General features: G+C 39.7%; 1 protein-coding gene and 2 pseudogenes across 4 annotated transcripts in view; 2 read left to right on the top strand and 1 right to left on the bottom strand.

Annotated features, from left to right (window-relative positions):
- The window catches only part of OSBPL8 (oxysterol binding protein like 8), a 147,251-nt gene extending 126,124 nt beyond the window's left edge, over positions 1–21,127 (bottom strand). For 2 of the 4 annotated variants that reach the window (XM_049094021.1, XM_025439318.3), the window contains exon 1: positions 20,845–21,127. The gene's annotated coding sequence lies outside the window, so the exon portion shown is untranslated. The remainder of the gene's footprint in view (positions 1–20,844) is intronic. The other 2 variants (XM_025439320.3, XM_025439317.3) reach the window with 1 other exon arrangement.
- Positions 3,376–3,485, top strand: LOC112654936 (small nucleolar RNA U13; annotated as a pseudogene).
- Positions 16,158–22,058, top strand: part of LOC112654710 (14-3-3 protein theta-like) — a 53,295-nt pseudogene continuing 47,394 nt past the window's right edge.

A 22,058-nucleotide genomic window follows, 5' to 3' on the forward strand; every position in this document is an offset into this window, starting at 1 on the left:
TGCCTCTCTCTCAGTCTCTATGTCTCTCATGAATAAATAAATAAAATTTAAAAAAATTCTTTTAAATGCATCAAATTATATACATAAAATGGGTGCATTTTATTCCATGCAAATTGTATCAAAATAGTGTTTGGTTTGTTTTTTTCTTAACATGCTGTTGGTAGGTTAAGTGATAGAGGACAAGAAAGGAAAGACTACAGAAATAGATTAGCAGAATGATGTAAAAAAGAAATTTTTTTAATTGATAGGAAAAGTTCAAATTCTAGCACAGCTAAAACTAGGAATGTAACGGAAATTATTTAATTTAATCTGTGAATGCACATAACTCCTAGGATAGATGCAAAAATTAAATGGGATAGTTAACACTATACCTGGTACACATCACAGAAACAACTCAGATTGGTTGACTCTGTATCTATCCATGTTAAGTGTTACGGTAAAATCAAGAAAATAAGTAAGGTACATGGAGTAAACCATCAATGAACTTTTAGAGGAAATAATTTTAGATGCTAATTTTAAAAGGAGAAAAGGAAGGAGGACATTGCTGGTGGAGGGAATGGTAATCTGTAGAAGAACGGAGGCGGCAAGGAGCAAGTTGCATGCAGGAGATGGAAAAATTAGCATGCCTGTGGCAGCAAGTCCATATACGGGAATAGAAAAAAAAAAAAAAAAGCAGGGTAACCTTCCCATCCGACATAAATATTCATTTCAATTTTACAGTAGGATCCAGAATAGTAACTTCATCAGTTGATGCTATGACACAACACAAATAAACTCAATTTTACAAGAAAAATAAATTTGACTATTTAAAATAAGAAAAAAGAAAAAGTTCTGTCTTTCTGTTGAAAAAATATGAATGATTACACTCATCACCTTCAGTCTCTTGGAGGTTAGCCATAGTTCCTTCTCTAAAGAAAAAATAATTATTAAAATATAATTATAGCAAAGCAACATATGGACTTGCTGTGCAGCTGTCATTGTACTCCTAAAATTATGAAAGCTCCACTTTCCAGAATCTAAAATCGGTAAGTGATCACTTTGAAAAACAAGATATAAAATATCTCCTCAAAAGTACTAATCAGCTACAACAAAAATGATCTCATGGCATGCTACTTAATGTAAGAATACCAGAGTTCCATTTCAAGACACCTGAAGTGACCAAGATCAGGATTCTTGAGCATTTATAACTTTGAAGTGTCATTACATGTATGCATTTAAATGTGTTTAATAAAAGAATGTAGGATTAGTATTCAAACTAACTTAAATCCTTATTAAGTAAGATTTTACATGTTCAGCAAAGTAACTCCTTTCTACATTTTATACATAAAACAGTTAAGTGTCATTTCAATGTTTTAATTCTGGGAAGAGACAGTCAAGATTGCTAATTTAGTTCCCAGAATGACAGAAATGTACAGAAATACAGAAACAGAATGAGATGCACAATGAAAGAAGAAATATTAAAGGGCAATAATACTGACTTTTAAACAGATTAGCAGCAATATAGCTATGGTGAGAACCACCAAACTACAGTATTAAATTAACTCGTCTCTTGTTGAGGAAGGACGTAAAGTAGGGACAGTCAGCTAACACAAGGTTTCATCTGCTCCGTTTACACCAAAGCCCATATCCAATTAGATGCCTTGGCTCAGAGTAGAACATGTAGAGACTAAAGAATCTACCTTTGCTTTCTTGGGTCTACGTGATATACAAAAATGTAATACCTGAAATAATTATGAATGCATAAAAAATTATTAATGTGTTATGTCATTCAGAATCATGATTTTCCCTTTAAATTTCCTTTGATTTGATTTTATACTGTAAAATACTTTTCAAAGCATTTCCTATATATATATGTGTGTGTGTGTGTGTATATATATATATATATATATACACACTAAAAAAAGAAAATTATTTTAAGAAACATAAATTAGGGGAAAAATGTTTTTAACAGTATGATTAGCAATAAAATATTAGTTAAGACCTGCCACTGTGTTTCTGGTTTTTGTTGAAAGATTTTAGGAGGCCGATACTGCTAAAAATCATTCTTGATAAAATGAGGATTGTGAAACTTTTTAAGTCAAGCACCTTCAAAATGACTAAAAAGATCTGACAACAAGACAACGGACCCTTTAATAAGTATACTTCAAAGGCTTTATCACTGTAAATAAATGTATTTTATGTAGTGGTGGGAAATTTGCCCATGGTGCATCTGGATTACTGAGATTAAACATTGAGGAAAAAGTCCAAAATTTAAAAGGATACAAAAGTCTCTTATAAAAAGCCCTAAGACCTACCATTAGGTAAGTGGAAGGGGGTAAAAAGTGGCCTGAATCTCCTGCTGAGGGTATAAAGTATCTTTTTGGTTACCGATCTTAGAAACATGCCACCCAACAGTGAGCTATATAGAAAAAAAGAATACATGCACAAAAAAGTAAATTTAAATTAAAGCTCTTCCTGGGCAAGCCATTGTTGGAGTCACTAGTTTTCTTAATGATTCTTATTTATACCATTTTGCGGTTTGCCTTACTAAAATCCTATTTGAGGGAAAAAACCTTAAATTTTAAAAAAGAATTTAAGCAAAATATCAGAAGGGCAGAGAAATTTAAAATGTATAAAAGTGACAAGAAAATACTAGAAAAATAAAAGCTAAAGATGAAGTACACAAAATATTAATGGACAAACACACTATGGACAAAAAATAAGCAACTAAAAACAGGTTAAAATTAAAAGGAAATGAAATCAGCAACCTAAGACACTAAAAGCAGAGAAACAAAAACTACAAAAACTACCTTTTAATCAACATAATAATAACACAAGAATGCTAATTTAAGAACTGAACACATTCACTCAAAAAAAATTTTTAAAGATTTATTTATTCATGAGGGACGCAGAGAGAAAGAGGCAGAGACACAAGCAAAGGGAGAAGCAGGCTCCTCGCAAGGAGCCCCATGTGGGACTCGATCCCAGATCCTGGGATTACGCCCTGAGCCGAAGCAGACACCCAACTACTGAGCCACCCAGGCGTCCCACAGTCAAATATTCTTTAAACTAAGGGGCCCTGGGGTGGCATCCAACCCAGTTGGATGGTGAGCATCCAACTGGTGGTTTCCGATTGGGTCATGGAATAGAGCCCCATGTCAGGCTCCAAGCTCAGCAAGGAATCTGCTGGAGATTCTCTCCTTCTGCCCCTCTGCACCCACCTTTAAAAATAAATAAATAAATAAATAAATCTTAAAAAGAAAAGATTTCTTACACTAAGACTGCTTTGCTTTCTCAAGTGTTTCCTGAAAACAACACAGCTCCTAGCCTTATACCAATGACTCCTATTCCCAACACTCTGGCTTTTATAAGACACTTTTGCGAGAAGATGACAAATTCCTTAAAGAATGCTGAACAGTAAGCATGATGATTGGGTGTTCATACTGTTGTGTGACATGTGCCTCCCTCAAACTTTGTTACCACCTTGGCACATTACCCATCTGATATGCAGAAAAAAAGAATACTGAGCAGGCTATGAGTTCCATTTGTCTTAATCTGACACTAGTACTTAGTGGGTACAACCATAGACCCACCTATAACCTACATCCCCCCAAAAAATGGTATAAATTTTTAGTGCAAAAACTTAATCAGTTCTGAGAAAGACTTTTGTTTCTGTTTTGCTTTGGTCTGTACTACTCTAAAAGCACCAGGTACACCTACTAAGTGAGTACACTAGTAAATAATGGGATACCATTTTTTTGAATCTTGTTTCTAACATGCTTCCTCCCTGAACTACTGTATTTTTTAATTGGCAAGAACTTCTCCCATGCAGTGGTCACAGGTGGGTTAAAATAATCACTTTTCATTTAAAATTTAAGGAAATGTCTACCCTTTGAAATCTTAGCATTCCTAAACAAATTTTAGACCTATTACAAACCTTCAAGTCAACCACTCACCATCTCTAAATTTTACAGATGAAGAAACTAAAAACAGAAGGGCTTAAGTGACTTGTCCAATATCATGAAGCCAAAAGAAACCAGAACCCAAGTCCCTTAAGTACCAGTCAAACATTCTAAGAACAAAATATAAAGTAAAAGGAAGGAATTATTAGGATATAGCCGTTTAGATTTAGGATGTACTGGTTGGTGAAAAGACTGCAAAACAGTATATTATACTACTAGTGGGTTGTTTTGTTTTGTTTTGTTAAGAATTATACATACAAGTACCCATACAAGGCATAGGAAGTAGGGAGAAATGATACTGTGTAGACGAATAATACCAAACTGCTAGGGCAGCCCGGGTGGCTCAGCGGTTTAGCGCCACCTTCAGCCCAGGGTGTGATCCTGGAGACCTGGGATCCAGTCCACGTCGGGCTCGCTCCCTGCATGGAGCCTGCTTCTCCCTCTGCCTGGGTCTCTGCCTCTCTCTCTCTCTCTCTCTCATGAATAAATAAATAAAATCTTAAAAAAAAAAAAACTGCTAATTTAGTGGGCTATCTTAGACATATAAAGTCAGGACTAGTAGCGGTAGAAACTATGAGTTTCTGTAGCTGCTGAATTTTATAGTTGACACGTGTTGATGCAATCACCTAATTTTGTCTTATAAGAAAAATGTAGGGCACTTGGCTGGCTCAGTCAGTACAGCATGCAACTCCTGATCTTGGGGTTGTGAGTTGGTTTGGGAATGGAGCCTACTTAAAATTAAAAAAAAAAAAAAAAGTTAGACACATAAATTTACCCTGAAAACAAAATGCATCTTAAAATGGTTTAAGTCTTAATCTCCCTCTCTCCCTGCCTCTCCTCCACCCCATTTCTGTGTTAGAAATGCAATAATTTAAATGCACGCACACATACACGCACACTCCAAAGATATTACTCATGCAACTGAGGTTCACCTTCAAATTATCTTAATTTGTCTTCACATTAAATGTGGTCTTCCTTAAGAATGGCATAACATTAATATGTTAGAATAATTCCAACAACTTAAGATAGCTTAAGTGAAAGGCTGAATTATAAAATTCATTTAAAGACAGTTTCCTTTAGATTCACAGTAGTAATAAAAAGTGAATTGATGCATTTGTAATGAGTAAGAGTATTTGTCATCAAAAAAATATTTTTATATAAATGCACACTGCAAAAGCGGTTTTAATCATGTTAAAAAACATCATTCTTGGTGGGCTAATACATCTCCCCCAAGCCCCCCACACAAAGTTTAACTAACAATTGTAGTCCTCACAAGATGGTAAAGGCAATGATAAGCTTCAGCTCATTACTCCATGTAAATTATGAATTTCAGAATCAGTAAGTCCAAATGATAATATTTTATTATAGTTCTCCACAGACTATTATGCTATCCCTCAAGGTTATTTATGGTGTCTCTCAAAGTTATTTTATTTCCCATAACTGTGGAATATTAACTATCTGTCCAAAGAGTAAGGGATGCCTTAAATAGGTAAATTATATTTCCTTCTTTTTCAATCTGTTGACACTGATGCCCACCCTTGTAATTCCACTACAATTACACAAAGATCATTTATTGACAAGTTTAATGCTTACTTTGCCACACTCTTATTCAAAACTCCCTCCTGACCTTCTAATAGTCCCTCAAACCAATCCTGTTTTGGTTCTTTCACTAGCTCCCTTCACTCTCTCTGGACTTTGAAGTGTCAGGGTTTCATTCCATTGGAGCCTCTTCTCTCTTACTTTCAACTACCACTTTCATGCAGTAACCCCCTATCCATATTACTAGCATAGAACTCTCTCCTACATTCAAATCCACATGTTTAATGATCTGCAGAAGTTCAAAAACTCTTAGGATGCATCAGAACCATATGGAGGGCTTGCTCAAAAACAGATTTCTGAGCCCCATCTCCAAAGTTTTTGATTCAGTAGGTTTGAGCAGAAACCTAAGAATCTGTGTTTCTAATTAGTTCCCAGGTGACACATACTTTGAGAATCACTGGCCTACATGATTCTCCTTTAAGATAAATTACAGATATCTTAATTTCAACACAACCTAATGGGCCTTCCAGCATCTACCCTGGCTACCTCAAAACCATTCTTCACACAGCATCCAGAGTGATAATTACGTACCTGATCTTTTCATAATCCTTTGTTTAAAATATTCTAATGGTTTCCAAGGGATTTTAAGACAAAAACCAAAATCTTTAACATGATCTATTAAGCCTTATATGACCCAACCTTGGTCTACTGCCCCACACTGCTATCATTCTTTTTTTTTTTTTTTTAAACACTCTGGCCACACCACTCTTTCAGTTCCTAGCAAAAGCCAAGTTCCTTGCTGTTCCAGGATATTCAAACAAAATGTTCTGCCAGAAATATTCTTTTTTCCCTCAGCTCAAGTCACCTTCCTTGGCTCCCCTCCCCCACTAGGTCAGCAAATTCTCATATTGCCCTATATTTCTTGCTCTTAGCACTCCCCACATGATAATTACACAGTGAATTGTGCAAGTGGTAGTCTACTGTCTATTCCCCACCTTCAAACACACAAGCTCAAAGAGGTCACATATCTATTTAGTTCCCACTGAATTTTTAGCCTCCTGCATAGTGACCCACACTCAAATATGTTAAATTAATGGTTTTATAACATTAAATTATTTTGAAACCACAGAAGGAAAAGTATTATTAAGAAGGAAATTGAAGCATTTTTTTACTATCCTCTAATACCTACAAATGAGGAAGCTTCATTACATTCCCCTATTTGGAAATTTAACTAAAGAAAAATAACACCTTCAAAAGGTAAAATGAAATCTTCCTATCACAAGTTCCTGTGCAACAAGACATATAGATTATTATTAACTGCACTAATAAAGTGCTGATACCAAAATGTTATCCACTAATATATAAGTGTATAAGGCAGCCTAAGGTAATTCTTGCACGAAAATTAATTTACACATTAACCTGCATCAAAGAGTACATCCAGGCTTAGCAAAAGTAGTTTTGCTATGTAAGTGGGATGGGGATAGCTGTTGTGGATAATCACAAGTTACATAATATTAATGTAACCAAGAACTAAATGACTTTAGAAACAAATGTTCTATAGATTCTCAACTCCTTTAAAATGGAAAGTATCTGCTGTCTGTAATTTATTCATCAACTCTTTTTCTCTGATGTGCATGCTAAGTCAGCATACCACTAATCTAAGTGGCCAACAGAACACATATATTATGATGTAACCTTAATATAGAATTTATAGCCAAATAAAGCTTAACTCCATTCAGAAGAGTTGTTTTTAGAGGCTATTTTAAGTTGTCATCACACAAAACAATTTTGGGACTTCCTTTTTCTAATCATTTCCTTAACTACCTTGCAAGTGACATTAGGATATCACCCTTTGGTCTGCTTATTTTTAACTAAAAATGGCATTCCTCATTTTGATCCCTAATTAATGAGACTTGGCTCAGAATGACTTCCCACTTTTTCCATAGATCAAATTCATTTCCAAAAGATGTCATCTGCCACCATAGAATGTAGATTTTAAAAATGAGGGAGCATCTGGGTGGCTTGGTTGGTTAAGCATCCGACTCTTAATTTCTACTTCGGTCATGATCTCGGGGTTATGAGATCGAGTCCCACACTAGGCTCTGTGTTGGGCATGGAGCCTGCTTGAAATTCTCTCTCTCCTTCCCTCTGCCCCCTCCCTCTCTTAAAAAAAAGCCATGAGACTGAGCAAACTGAGGAAACACAGAAATATTAGTTCCAAAAGTATTTTTGAGCAACAGTGAGACAATGTCATTGCTGAAATAAATTCAAGATAACTTTGAACACATCAATCATTTCTTAAACATGTAAGTTCTAGTAAATTTAATAATTGGTCCCGTTTCTACTTTGAGCATGATTCATGGACAGGCTTGATCCATGACTTCTGGTTTTCCTGAATAACAGATGCAGTAAAACATAAGCACATTTACTATAAACTAAAGATTAAGAAACAAAACAAGTTTTAGGAAAAAAAAAATCTGGTGGTCTACTATAAAAATATGGCTTGTGGAGGTAATATGGTCTACTAAATAGAATGTGAATATAAAATGAGATAGGCCACAGTTCAACTTCTTGCTTGGTCCCTTAGTAGCTACATGACTAAGTTATTTGAACATGGAATCTGTACAGCACGAATAATGTCATTGGTAAAATGAGAATAATACCATCTTCTGAGCTATTTTAGGGATTATATTATATAGTATATTGTCCGATTGGAATTCTAGCCCCTGACTCTTCAAGGACTCCTCAAAAAACCTAAGAGGCTATCTGGTCCAAGCTCTCCATTTTACTAAGACCCATGAGATTAAATGGTTTGCCAAGGTCACACAGCTACTTAGTAGGAAAGACAATACTTTTGGCAGGTTTCTTATTCTCTCAGTGCATCTGTTTACTAAATCACTTGGTGTTTGTAATGTTATGTCCCAAGCTTGTGACAGAGGGTCTCAAAGAGGGTTTCTGAGACAGTAATAAACCAAGACCACTTAAACAACAGTGCTTACAAATATGATACTGGTAATCGCACATTAATAATTTAGTCCTACATATTAAATGTCTCTCTTGGATTTTAAGTCTTTGCTCTTAAAGTTAGGTATTTCAAATTACTGCTAAAATGACTTGATTATTAAAACATAAATTTTCAGTTTCCTTGAAAGGTTCTTTTCTAAGAAAAATATGAACCTTGTCTTAAATCAGGATACTAGGGGAAAAAAATGGTGTTTCTCATTTTTTAAGGATAGTAAACAGTTATAACAAACCAAAAGAGTTACCTACTTTCCTAAAAGTAAAATTAACGCCCATACTTAAGCTAAGAGTTCTTTCTCAAGGATCAAAGCTTAAAACGCAAGCTCTAAAATTAATTCAAGACAATCTCAAAGAATTTTATATTGACTTTCTTACTCAATCCCAAGAGCAGTTTCTTCATATTTTGAATCAAACTAAGAATGGCTTTCAATATGGGACATTAAAAAAAAAAGAGTATCTGAGTGCCTAACTCTGGAGTAGATGCTTCTGGGTTTTGAATTCTGGGTATAAATTACCACAATCAAAGTATTCATCCTCTTTAATTTATCATGTGCGTAACCAAGACACATAATTACACTTCTGCATGCCAATTGAAAAAGGACCTATGACACAATTTTTAATACTTCAAGAGTGATTACCAAAAATGTGGAACTATGGAGATAACTTATTAATATGACAATGAAAAAATTCTTAAGAGAATTCTAAAAAAACATATTTTCTGAATTTAATTAAAATCATAATTTGCGGGCAGCCTGGGTGGCTCAGCGGCTTAGCGCCACCTTTCAGCTCAGGTGGTGATTCTGGAGTCCCGGGATCGAGTCCCACATTGGGCTCCCTGCATGGAGCCTGCTTCTCCCTCTGCCTGTCTCTGCCTCTCTCTCTCTCATGAATAAATAAATATAATAAAATCTTTTTTAAAAATCATAATTAGAGTCGCAAAATGTATTACTGATTAATTTTAACTTTTAAGTTTGAAGAGGCTAATTACGACTACCATGAATTAAGAAGCCCCAAAGATAACGAAATAAAACAAAACTCTACTCATTAAAATACTCAATATGTTAAGTAATCAACCTTCAAATGAATCTCTATTTTTCCTCTATTTTCTTTGTCAATAATGACTATTATTTTTAATTCCTACGGCATGGTAATTAAATTCTTGGGAAAATGAAGATATAAAAACCATAATTTCCCAAACAATCAAACCTTGAGTTTCACAGAATATAAGAAAAGTTCACGGGGCAACCCCAGTGGCGCAGCGGTTTAGCACCGCCTGCAGCCCAGGGATCCTGGAGACCCGGGATCGAGTCCCACATCGGGCCCCTGCATGGAGCCTGCTTCTCTCTCTGCCTGTGTCTCTGCCTCTCTCTCTCTCTCTCTGTGTCTCTATGAATAAATAAATAAAATCTAAAAAAAATAAAAAATAAAATAAAAAAATAAAAAAAAAAATAAGAAAAGTTCACTAATCAGTAAATATATACCTATTGCATTAACGGAATACTTGTAACATTGATTTCCTCTGTATTAGGCAAATAAAGAAACTATCCCAGAATCAATTTATTTTCTAAGCTACTTTAAATTTCAATTAAGAATTTACTAGATAGGTCCTATAATATCTTAAATAATCAGGCCAAATCTGGGGGGTTTAATAAGCCTTCCAAACCACAACCCTTCTGACAGGATTTCAACTACAAAGTAGTCAGCATTTCTTAAATCTGGATTGCAAAAACTTCTGATTGCAGGAGGATTATAACTCTAATCATAGACACACATTCCAGCAGTAAAAATCAGAGCTAAAGAAGAATTACAAAGTCTCTTGAGAGAAGACCTAACAAGATTAATGGGGAAATGCTGCATCACCATAGAAGAGAGGGGAAAGAAACAGATAAATTTACCTGCCCAGAATAATTTACAATTAATCAATGTGGTACCTAAAGATTCAGGAAAGGAGAATGGGAAATAACAAAGAAAACAAACAGGTCAAAGAAATTGTATAAGAATGCTGGGAAATTTTTATGAATATAAAATGAAAGGAGATGAAAACTAAGGCCTTCGGTGAACCAGCTAGGCAATTCAAAGATTTAAAGATTGTAAGGTAGAAAAGGAGGAAAAGAGAAAAATATCAGTAACTGCTGAACCAAAGTAGCTGTAACAAAGCAGAGAAATAAAAAAGAATAGTATCTCACCAACTAGAAACAGTTAAACCAAAAATAAAACAAGTAAAGATATCTCAATAATTGAAATATTACAAGAGCCACATGACAAAGTTAATATGCCATTCTCTGGAGCAAAGTCACTATTTTATGTACAATTCTAAATGGTCTTACTCAGTTTCCAAGTAGCAAAGTAGAAATGGCAAAAGAATCGTAATGACATGTGCAAACTGGGATAGATGACAACAGAAGAGTAATCAGAAAAACTAAAAAGGAAACAAGAATTCAAAAAGAGTACAAGTTTCAGGATTAACTGGCATAAAGATACAAACACCTATATAAATCAATACTTTAGGAACATCACTGTATTTTAACAGTATTATGGTCCTAATTCCTATGAATCAGCCTACATTTTAAAAACAGCTCAAAAAATGAATTAAAAAAATATTTAAATAGCTCTATATATCTTAGGTTTAAGAAGAAGTTAAAAAAGGACTCTAACATAAAATGATAGACTATATATAAAATTTCCTTACAGTTATTCCAACTATCTCATTGAAATAAAAACAATTCACACAAAAAGAAAGAAAACCATAAGAACAAATAAATTTAAAGCTGGAGGCAGGGGCAGAGTGTGTGTGCCTATTTATATACATATACACCGATACACACACACACACACACACATATATGGCTTGATATAACAAGCAGAAAAAACTACATATTTATTATACCCTCTAAGTGATGATAAAGGGTGGGAATCCATATGTCTGACAGGACCCCAAAGAGGCATGACTGCAAACTAAATGATACAGCAAAGAGTGAAAAGAGTAGGGCCAAAAATAGAACTAAATACTACTTGACTTTATAAAGAACTACATTACCCATCATCTCCTATCTCCATCTCCAAGGGGCACCTAAACAAGTGACATTTGCCCCCAGGCAAAAACATACTCTGCTTTTCCCTAAGAAAAATGAATGACTAGAAGACTAAAATCGGATGCGGGCAAAGTAATACTCTTTTCCTCTGGCATTTAGAGGGCCCACAGGCTGGAAGCTAGCTCCTCTCCCTTTTACAATAAAACAATGTTTGCTAACAGATAGGCCCTGCCCTGTACTACCTAACGCTAGCCCCTTAAGTGCTGTGTACAGCTCCTATTCAAAGGAAAAACTAGTAGGGACAACAGTCCAAGGAATAGGGTGAGAGAGAGGGGGAGACCCAGATCAGAAACTTCTAAAACATGAACGGACAACCAGAAAACACCAGGCATGTAAGGAAAACTAAGCCTGAAAAATAATACTTACAAAAACAAACACAGAAAGTGACCAGAGTGGGAAAAAAGGTAATTGAGGAAACACAAGATAATATCTTTTAAAAATCTATTTTACGTATTCTAACACTAAAGACAGTATTAGAACAGAGATGAATGATACAGGAAAAGAAAAAGAGAACAAGAAAATTCATAGATTACCTGCCCCCCAAAATCAACCAAAACAAGTGGAGGGGGGAAATCCCCAGAACACAGAGCAAAGAGAATCAAAAAATATGAAAAGTAAAATCAGACAAAGAGGATCAATCCAAGAGAGAAAACATCTACTCAAATATCTGCCCACTTAAGGACAAATGGACCAAGTGAAGGGAGAAGGATCTCAAAGACGTAATGGATAAGAATTTCCCGGAGTTAGAAGAATCTCACTTAGACAATAAAACCAACTGACTGCCTAGAACAAATAACCAAAACAAAAAATAAAAACCTTTATTCAGACAGAATGAAAAACAGATTATCTTCAAACACACACACACACACACACACACACACACACACAAAACTGAATTAGATGCCACAGGGCTTCTAATCAGCATCCCTGTGGGCTAGAAGACAACCAAGCAATGCTTTCAGAGTTCTAAAAGAAAACTTTTTGAGACCTACAAAACTGTGCCCAGCCAAGCCATCAGTCAAACAGAATGAAGACAACTTGTGCAGACAATAATTCAGAAAGTTTGCCTCTCAAATACCTTTCTCAGGAAGTTATTTTAAGACTCCAGAAAAAAAGATCAAATAAATTTAGAAAAAGATCTATAGTAGAATGGATTCAATTCAAGGGTATAGCAAACGGAGTTCCCAGAGGAGACTTAAAAGCAGCTAGTCCAAACTGAGACAGAACTAAAGGCGACTCCAGAAAAATAAGGAACACAACATAAAGTGCACTATGCTTAAGAGTTGGGGGGAAGGGGAACTATGATAAAGGCATAGAATACAAGTAAAAGGGCGAGTAGAAATACCAAGAAAACAGGAAGTCATGCCGAATTTTTTTTAATTCAATGGCTAGATTTTGAGTTAAGTAAATAAAATCCACTAGACCTCGATGTTATTAAGGGCATGTTTCTTCAGGTGGCCCAAGGGCTGCTTAAAAGAATCTGCAGACATCAAGCTGGGCATACTACCCCGCCCAGCATAACTAATGTTGACATAGTCATAATATTGAAACCAATTATTGGTTTTCATCATTTAGAGAGAACTAGTGGACATGACAGCCGGGGTTAAGAATAGGGGCAGGGGAAAGGGTGTACTGTGTTTAGGCAACAAAAAGTTTGGAAGGAAAAGGAAAGAAAGAAAAAGAATGGAAAATTCAAATAACATCTAAATTGATAAATAGATGGATAGATCAACGTTCAATAGAAAGCAGTGTGTTTCACAAAAACAACAGAACTTCCTTTGTTGCATATTCACGAACAAACCTCCTCCATAAACTCCACCCATCTTCTAAGAGGAGAAACCATTTTTTAAATAAAAATAACGGTCCTCCAGCTTAAAATAATATCTTTCAGGTTAACTCAATTTTTAAGGCAGTAGTTCTCTATCAAGGGCAGTCCTTCCCCACCCCACCCCCGCCCCCCAAGAGGACATTTAACAATGTCTGGAGACATTTTTGGTTGCATAATTAAGAGAAAGTACTACAGATATCTAATGGATAAAGGACCAGGATGCTGCTGTACATTCCACAATGCAGAGTACAGTCACTTATAGCAAAGAATTATACAGCCCAAAATGTCAATAGTGCCAAGTTGGAGAAAACCCCCTTTAAAGGAACGCCTTTTGCTCAGGGATGTCTGGGTGGCTCAGGGGTTGAACCATCTGCCTTCAGGCCCCACCTCATCCCCTGTTGGTACGCATATTCTGGGGCGCTCAACTACCTCTCCTAGGCAGCCCATGCTTACAGTAATTTTACACAATTAAAATTTCTCATTAAAGTTGCAACCTGTTGTGGGTACTCCTCTTTGGTATGTAGCTCTCTTCTACATGGGAATTCAAAGTCGCTAGTTCCTTCCATCCTGTAAGTGCCCTAGGTTCCTTGGACTGTAAAAAGAAGCTGGAGAAAGAACACCTGCTTTTCTGTCCCCTCTACCCAGAAGTGACAACACATCATTTCCATCCACAGTCCACTCATGAAAATCGGTCACATACATGGCCCCATTTCGATGCATGCAGGGATGACAAGGATAGAGGAAAGAATGACAGAAGGGCACTCCTGGCTGAGCAACCACTTGCCAGCCTTCATCATACTACACCAAGAGGGAACATAAAATTTTGGTGGGCACTGAGCTGAATCCGCCACACCCACCCTCTCCCCAACCATTACAGCCTGGTCTCTCCCTTCACAACAGTAGTCTCACAACAAGCTTGTCGGCTCCCACTCTGTTAACATCTATTTCTTTCACCAGGATTATGTGAGATCCTCTAGATCTCTTTCATACTACATAAGAACCACAGGAAACTCACAGGATGCATCTCTGGGCCCCACTCTGCCTCAATACACCATCTTCTCCCCCCTATAGGCATCTGATGTCAGCACCAGACCAGGTACTGGGCAATAAGCTAATACGTGGCTGTGCAGGCTGTGAACTTCGGCAGTCTAGCTTCAGAGCCTGTGCTATTCTGCTTCTTTAGATTTCTATAATAATAGGTAGTAAGAGAGTACTTTCGGGATCATTTTATAAAAAACATCTGTATCTTGCAAAAACATAGTCTAGGAACTATTAAAATTCCCCACTATGATGCACAGCACTATTTTTCTTTACTTCTGGATTGCTGATTTTAAATGTTATTATAGTCGAAATAACAGGCAAAATTATATAAGTAAATCAGAGCTGATCTTCAGAATTCCCTCACCCTACTCTGTACCTACTCTGTCTTACTCTTAGAAAGCATGGATTTTAAAAATTTTAAGAAGTCACCTTAAAATACTATATCTATTATGTTCTTATATTTCCAGTTTAGTCTGGAATTTCCTCATGAGACAGTGGCAATTGAACGCCTAAAGAATTTTCTGCTTTTCTATAAATATTTTCAAGATTTAAAAAATAGGATGTCAGTTAAATACATGTGAAATTCAAAAAAAATTGCAGCAATAGGCATCTTATTACAAAGTATATTTTCATCAAATCATACAGTCGAAGCAGACTCAGAAAGATCATGAAGATCAAGACTTGTCACAAGGGGCAAATGCAAATAAACTACACAAAGCAGTATAATGTGGTAGTTAAAAGGACAGGCTCTTAAATCAAAGCTCAGGTTAAACTTCGAATTCAAATCCTTCCGGTAGGCTCAACACCTGCTTCTTAGCGTGCCTGTGACTTAGGTTTAATCCAAATCCTGGCTCCACTATCTACCACTTAATCTCTCAGTGCCTGAGGTTTAAAACAGGAAAAAAGAGGGGTGCCTGGGTGGCTCAGTGGGTTGAGTGTCCACCTTTGGCCCAGGTCATGATTCCAGGGTCCTGGGATTGAGCCCCATGTCGGGCTCCAAGCTTAGCAAGGAGGCTGCTTCTCCCTCTCCCTCTACCTCTCCTTCCCCTCCTCCTTTCAAATAAATAAAACCTTTAAAAAATTAAAAAAGGAAAAAAATAATCTGATGGGGAGGGGATGCTCATTGTGAGGACTAAATATGATGACATGGCAAATACTTCTAAAATAGGAACTGGTACATAGTTTGTTTTTTGTTTTGTTTTTTTTTTAAAGATGAAGTTTATTTTTTTACTTTTTTATTTTTTTAAAGATTTTATTTATTTATTCATAGAGACACATAGAGAGAGAGAGAGAGAGAGAGGCAGAGACACAGACAGAGGGAGAAGTAGGCTCCATGCAGCGAGCCCCATGTGGGACTTGATCCCAGGTCTCCAGGATCACACCCTGGGCTGCAGGCGGCGCTAAACCGCTGCACCACCGGGGCTGCCCAGGAACTGGTACATAGTAATCAACACATATTAGCTATTATTATCATGACTAACACCACCTACTAAGACACCTTCAGGAGCTATGCCAATCTCCTTCTGAATCTATCACGTTTTTAACAACCCTAATCAAAAAGTTTCGCCTTTTTTATCTGAACAGTCTTCAAGCTCTAAACCATTTCCTCTTTTTTTCAGCTTTTTGTGAACATGGAAGATGATAGATAACTGGCTTCTTTATCTTTTAAGACTCAGGACTCTTTTTAGCCTTTTTTTTTTTTCTTTTTAGCTTTTTAATAATAAAATTCTCTTCCAAATATTATACACAAGACAGACTGCTCCACGGATTATAAACACTACAAAGAGTTCATAAAGTATGATGAAATATTGAGATTCATAAAAGAACAAACAGCCACTGAAGCAAAAACCTTAGATAAAGAAATGATGCAGAAGTCTTATCAGCCTGCTCAAAAAATACTGAATTCTAAATAAAGCACAGCAGGTAGGGATCCTCCACAGTTTATAGTCACTCGAATTATTAAAAACATATAGTGGATACTTTGGGTATTTTTTTTTTCCTTAATAGCAGGAAAATCCTGTTTCTTCAAAAACAATGAATAGATGGCATGATAGGCATGGGCAATTTCTTCAAAAACAAATTCTATAGAAAAGAAAGGCCTAAAGGCTCAGACTTTCAGCCATACACGCCCCCTACTTAAAGCTTTAAATATCTGAGGCATCTAGTATTTTTTGTAGTCTTTAACATTAAAGCAAAACAAGCTTCATTTGCATCAGAAAACATTATGCTTGAAAAAAAATTAAGCATTTAAAATTTTGATACTTACAAATTTAAAGGTATTTTAAAGGGTCAACTTAAAGGTCAAGTAGATATTAGAGTTCATAATTTACCAAAATATTTTTTTAATAATCTAAAGACAAAAATCTATTTTTTTTGAGAGAGAGAGAGAGCACGCGCGAGCGAGCTCACCTGTGTGTGCACATAGAGCAAGCAAGGTGGGGAGGGGCAGAGGAAGAGGGAGAGGGAGAGAGAGAATCCAAGCAGGCTCCACATCCAGCAGAGCCCAATGTGGGGCTCAATCCAAGGACCCTGAGATCATGACCTGAGCAAAATCAAGAGTCAGATGTTTAACCGACTGAGCCACCCAGGTGCCCCTGACAAAGATCTTTTTTAAACAATTTAATGTAAAGTTCTCCTATGTGTTAGATATTGATATAGGCACTTCCACATACATTATGTAGCTTCATTCTCCCAACAACCATATGGGATGATTATCCTCCTTTTACAAATGAGGAAACTAAGGCCCAGCAATTTGCCTAAAGGCACTTGCTTGTATGAGATTTAATCAGAAACCACATTCAAACTTTCTGACCCTCCAGTTTGATGTTCTTGATTGCACTATACCACTGCCACTTCCACAACTCAAATACTTCACAACTAGTTCTTATTCAGGATACCAATCTTTTCAGCTGGCAGAGGCAAGAGTTGTAAGGGGAGAAGAGAAATTATTCATAATGTCATCAAAAAACCTCACTGTGCTTATTAATCCCACATGATTACCCCGTCCAATGTAAATGCTTTCGTTCATGCTCTCTATCCCCTTAAAAGCACCACTCATCTTCAGATACACAGCTTTCAGCAAAACCTGACTCAAGAATTACTTCTCCTAGGGGCCCCTGGGTGGCTCAGGTCATGATCCTGAAGTCCTGAGATCAAGCTCCCCATTGGTCTCCCTGCTCAGCGGAGAGTCGGGTTCTTCTTCCTCACCCTCCCCATCCCTGTTCGCGCGCTCTCTCTCTCTCTCTCTCTCCCTCAAATAAATAAAATCTTAAAAAAAAAAAAAAAAAAACAATTACTTCCCCTAAAAAATTTTCCCAATTAGGAACTGCTCCCTCCCTACCAATCCAACATCCTTCCTTATCTCACTCCTTGTATCTATTCTGGACTACATTATCACACACTCTTCTGTCCTCCTGTCATATACCTGGAACTACATTTTTTTCATTCAGTAACTATTAAGCGTTTGAAGAGTCAATGGTGAACAACAACAACAAAAAGATCATTGCTAAAAAAAAAAAAAAAGATCATTGCTATCATAGACGATTTAACATGATTTGCATCTCTTAAAAAGGTAAAAATAACATGAAGGTATAAGAGTGTGATGTTCTACGATAAAGGATTCCTTCCCAACAAGGTCTCTGAAGAAAGCCTTCTCCTTTGCATACTTGATAACATTTTTCAGGGAGGAAAAATTCCTTCTATCCTGTCTCCCATGTGAGACCTTTAACTTCATGCCTTCAAAGAAATATGAGGAAGTGAGAAACCAAAGTAGAAGGACAGACAGATCTAGGGCACCTAGGTGGCTCAGTTGGTTGAGCATCTGCCTTGGGCTCAGGTCATGATCCCAAGGTCCTGGGACTGAGCCCCACATTGAGGCATTAGGCTCTCTGCTTGGCAGGGAGTCTGTTTCTCCTTTTCCTTCTGCCTGCTGCTCCCCTTGCTAATACTCTGTCAAATAAATAAAATCTTAAAAAGAAAGAAAAAAATCTAAAAATCTTTCAATTTCACACACTAATGTGAAATCTACATCTACACCCTAGTCCAAATATCCCTTCCTGAGTCTCATCCACGAGAAAATACTTTAGACACAATTGGTCCAGTTAAGCCACAACCTGTCCAGCCACATCCATTAACGCATATTCAGAGACTTCAAGTTGCATTTATGGATTACACGTACATCATATTCATAAGAATAAGCCTTCTACTTTTGAATCCCCTGCTGCTCCAAGATCATTGCCATAAATGTGTTCATCTTTATATATTATATCCAAATATAATACTTCAGGTATTGCTATTAGGGAAAGAATTTTCCACAAAATCAGAAAACTACATCTAAGTATCAATCCCTTATTTTGTCACTCATGCTCCAAGTAATCTGCTCTTGAAGGATTATTTATAAACCAAAACACGCTTAAATGTACTTAGAGCAGTGGCTAAAGAAATTCTGTAATTTGTCTTTTAACAAGACTGATCCTTTTGTAATGCAGATTTGGTGAAATCGTCATCGTATCTTTTTTTTTTCTTAAATCAAAACTAAAACATAACTTCATCACACAGAATTGTGTATTTATCCCCACCAGTATACGGGCTTTCAATTTAAAAATGAACAAAGAAACGAGATCTTGCCAAATTCCCCAGTGCCATACATGTGCTGCTGTAAGAAATATATTTGCCTCTAACATGTAAGGATACTCTAACTGAAAAGGGACAACAGCGCGCTTCCCAGATCGGATACTATATTAATATGCAACAAGAGAGAAATAAACCATGACCATTTTTAATTAAACAACCATCTCTAAGCAGCTGTGTACAACGCGCTGTGGCTCAAACGGCTCGCGTGGAATTTGGAATTCGACCGCAACAACCTAATCTCCATAATTAAAGACCTAAAAGGTAGTTCTTGTGTTTCATCTATTCCCTCTCCCGGTACTTTGAGCAGGTACACTGTAGTCGTTCCACACACCGTTGCTATAAAAAAAGGGGGAGGCGGGGGAGATGGAGGGCAAGAAGGACTTGAAACCAGCTGTATTCCTATAAAGGAGAAACTGCATATCCTTATTCTCCTTTCCCCCCAACCTGATTTTATAAAACTAGCATGATCTCGTTTTCACCGCAAGACGGGTTCTAGCTCCAGCAAAGCATTAAAAACTGAACCACAGTCCCGCCGCAGGACAACTTCAAAGGACACCTGATGGAATGAGGAAGATCTAACGGGCAATTCACCCGAGTCCCTTTACCACCCTTGCTTTCCTTGGAGTTCTAAAGGAGGCAAAAAAACCCCAAAACAAACAAAAAACAAAAACAAAAAAACCAACAAACAACAACTTTTAAACGATTATCTGCAAAGATCTAAAGCTGGTACTAACTGGAGGCTAAGTTACAACGATGACAACAACTTTTAAACGATTATCTGCAAAGACCTAAATAAAGTTGGCACTAATTTGAGGCTAAGTTAAAATGATGACAACTTATTTTTTTATAACAACAACTTTTAAACGATTATCTGCAAAGACCTAAAGTTGGCACTAATTTGAGGCTAAGACGATGACAACAACTTTTTTTTTTTTTTTTTTTGATAACAACTTTTAAAAGATTATCTGCAAAGACCTAAGGCTGGCACTAATTGGAGGCTACGTTTCAGGGAAAGTTCAAAAAAAAAAAAAAAAAAAAAAAAAAACGAACAGTCCTACCCTACGAAGGGTATTCTCGTAAGGAGAAGTCACTCGGGACCTGCAGCACTAGAAAGGCAAAAAACTTCATTAATTCCAATGCAAATATGCTCGACACCATCATCAGGTGGGTAACTCTCCCCATCTGTTTAAGGAGGAGAGCAGATCCTCTGTCATTTCCGACAAGGAAAGGAGAGGAGGGAGGGGAGGGGAGGAGACGGGAGGGGAGAAGAGAAGGGGAGGGGAGTGGAGGGGAGAAGAGGAGGGGAGCGGAGAAGAGGGGAACGGAGAGGAGCATAGAGGAGGGGAGGGAGGAGAGGGGAGCGGAGGGGAGAAAAGAGGAGGGGAGCGGAGAGGAGGGGAGGAGCGGAGGGGAGAAGAGAGAAGAGGAGGGGAGAGGAGGGGAAGGGACGGGAGACGTGGGGAGAGGAGGGGAGGGGAGGGGAGGGAAGCAGCGGGAGGAGAGGGGAGGAGAGGGGAGGAGAGGGGAGGAGAGGGGAGCGGAGGGGAGCGGAGGGGAGAGGAGGCCAGCGCCCTCCCGCCGCGTCCCGCCTGCCGCGGCGCCCAGGGCCCGGCTCTCCGCCCGGCCCCGAGCCCCGCGGCCCCGCAAGGGCGGCTGCGCGACAGCCCGGCGTCCCCGAGAGCCCCGGGAGCCCCGGGAGCCCCGGGAGCCCCCGTCCGCCGGGCGCGGGGCGGACGACACACACACTCACCGGAGCGGAGCCCCCGGGGAGGCGCGGAGGCGGGGTGCCGGGGCCCTGCCCGCGCCCGGCGGACCCCAACTCCCTCCGGCGGCTGTGGCGGGCGGCGGCTGGGGCGCGGCGCTGCCGGCTCTGCCGCGAGGGGCCGGGAAGCCCGAGCCCGCGCTGCCCCCGTCCGCCGATCCCGCCGACCCCGGCTGCGGCCACAGCCGCGGACACAACTACCGCTGCAGGCGCTCGCACGACCGCTCCCGCCGCCGCCCGGCCCCGAGCGCGTCGCGCCCTAATGCTGTCATCCGCCGCGTCGCCGCCGCTCCGGGCGCCTGGGGCCGCCGCGAGCCTTCCCGTCCGAGCGCCCGCCCCCCGCAGGCCACGCCCCCGCAGGCCACGCCCCCGCTCGCGGGCTCCAGCCCAGCCCCACCTTCCCGTCACGTGCCCGCGCGCGGAGGAGGCGGCGGCGGCGGCGGCGCCCCCCTGCGGGCCGGGCCGGGCCGGGCGGCGGCGGCGCGGGAGCAGCTGTCTGCGCCGCGGGATTGCCTGCGACCTGCGTGGGGAGGCCTCCTGGACCCGCCTCACAGGGCCCCGCCTAATCCGAGGAGACTGCACCGCGCGGCGCCTGGGCAGGGCTCGGGATCCCACGACCGCGCCGTGAGGCCGGAAGGCCCGGAGGCCCGGAGGCCCCAGAGGCCTAGAGACCCAGGGGCTTAGAGACCCGCAGGCATGGAGGCCCAGAGACCCGGAGGCACAGAGGCCAGGAGACCCAGAGGCTTAGAGACCCCGAGGCCGGGAGACCCAGAGACCCAGAGACCTACAGACCCGGAGGCACAGAGGCCCGGAGACCCCGAGGCTTAGAGACCTGCAGGCATGGAGGCCCATAGACCCGGAGGCCAGGAGACCCAGAGGCCTAGAGACCGGGAGACCCAGAGGCCCAGAGACCCGGAGGCCGGGAGACCCCGAGGCTTAGAGACCCGCAGGCATGGAGGCCCATAGACCCGGAGGCCAGGAGACCCAGAGGCCTAGAGACCGGGAGACCCAGAGGCCCAGAGACCCGGAGGCCGGGAGACCCCGAGGCTTAGAGACCCGCAGGCATGGAGGCCCAAAGACCTGGAGGCCAGGAGACCCAGAGGCCTAGAGACCTGGAGGCACAGAGACCCGGCCTGGAGGCCCGGAGACCCAGGGGCTGGAAGGCACGGAGGCCAGGAAACCCAGAGGCCTAGAGACCCAGA

Source organism: Canis lupus, chromosome 15 (genome assembly GCF_003254725.2).
Source record: "Canis lupus dingo isolate Sandy chromosome 15, ASM325472v2, whole genome shotgun sequence".
Taxonomy (NCBI): Eukaryota; Metazoa; Chordata; class Mammalia; order Carnivora; family Canidae; genus Canis; species Canis lupus.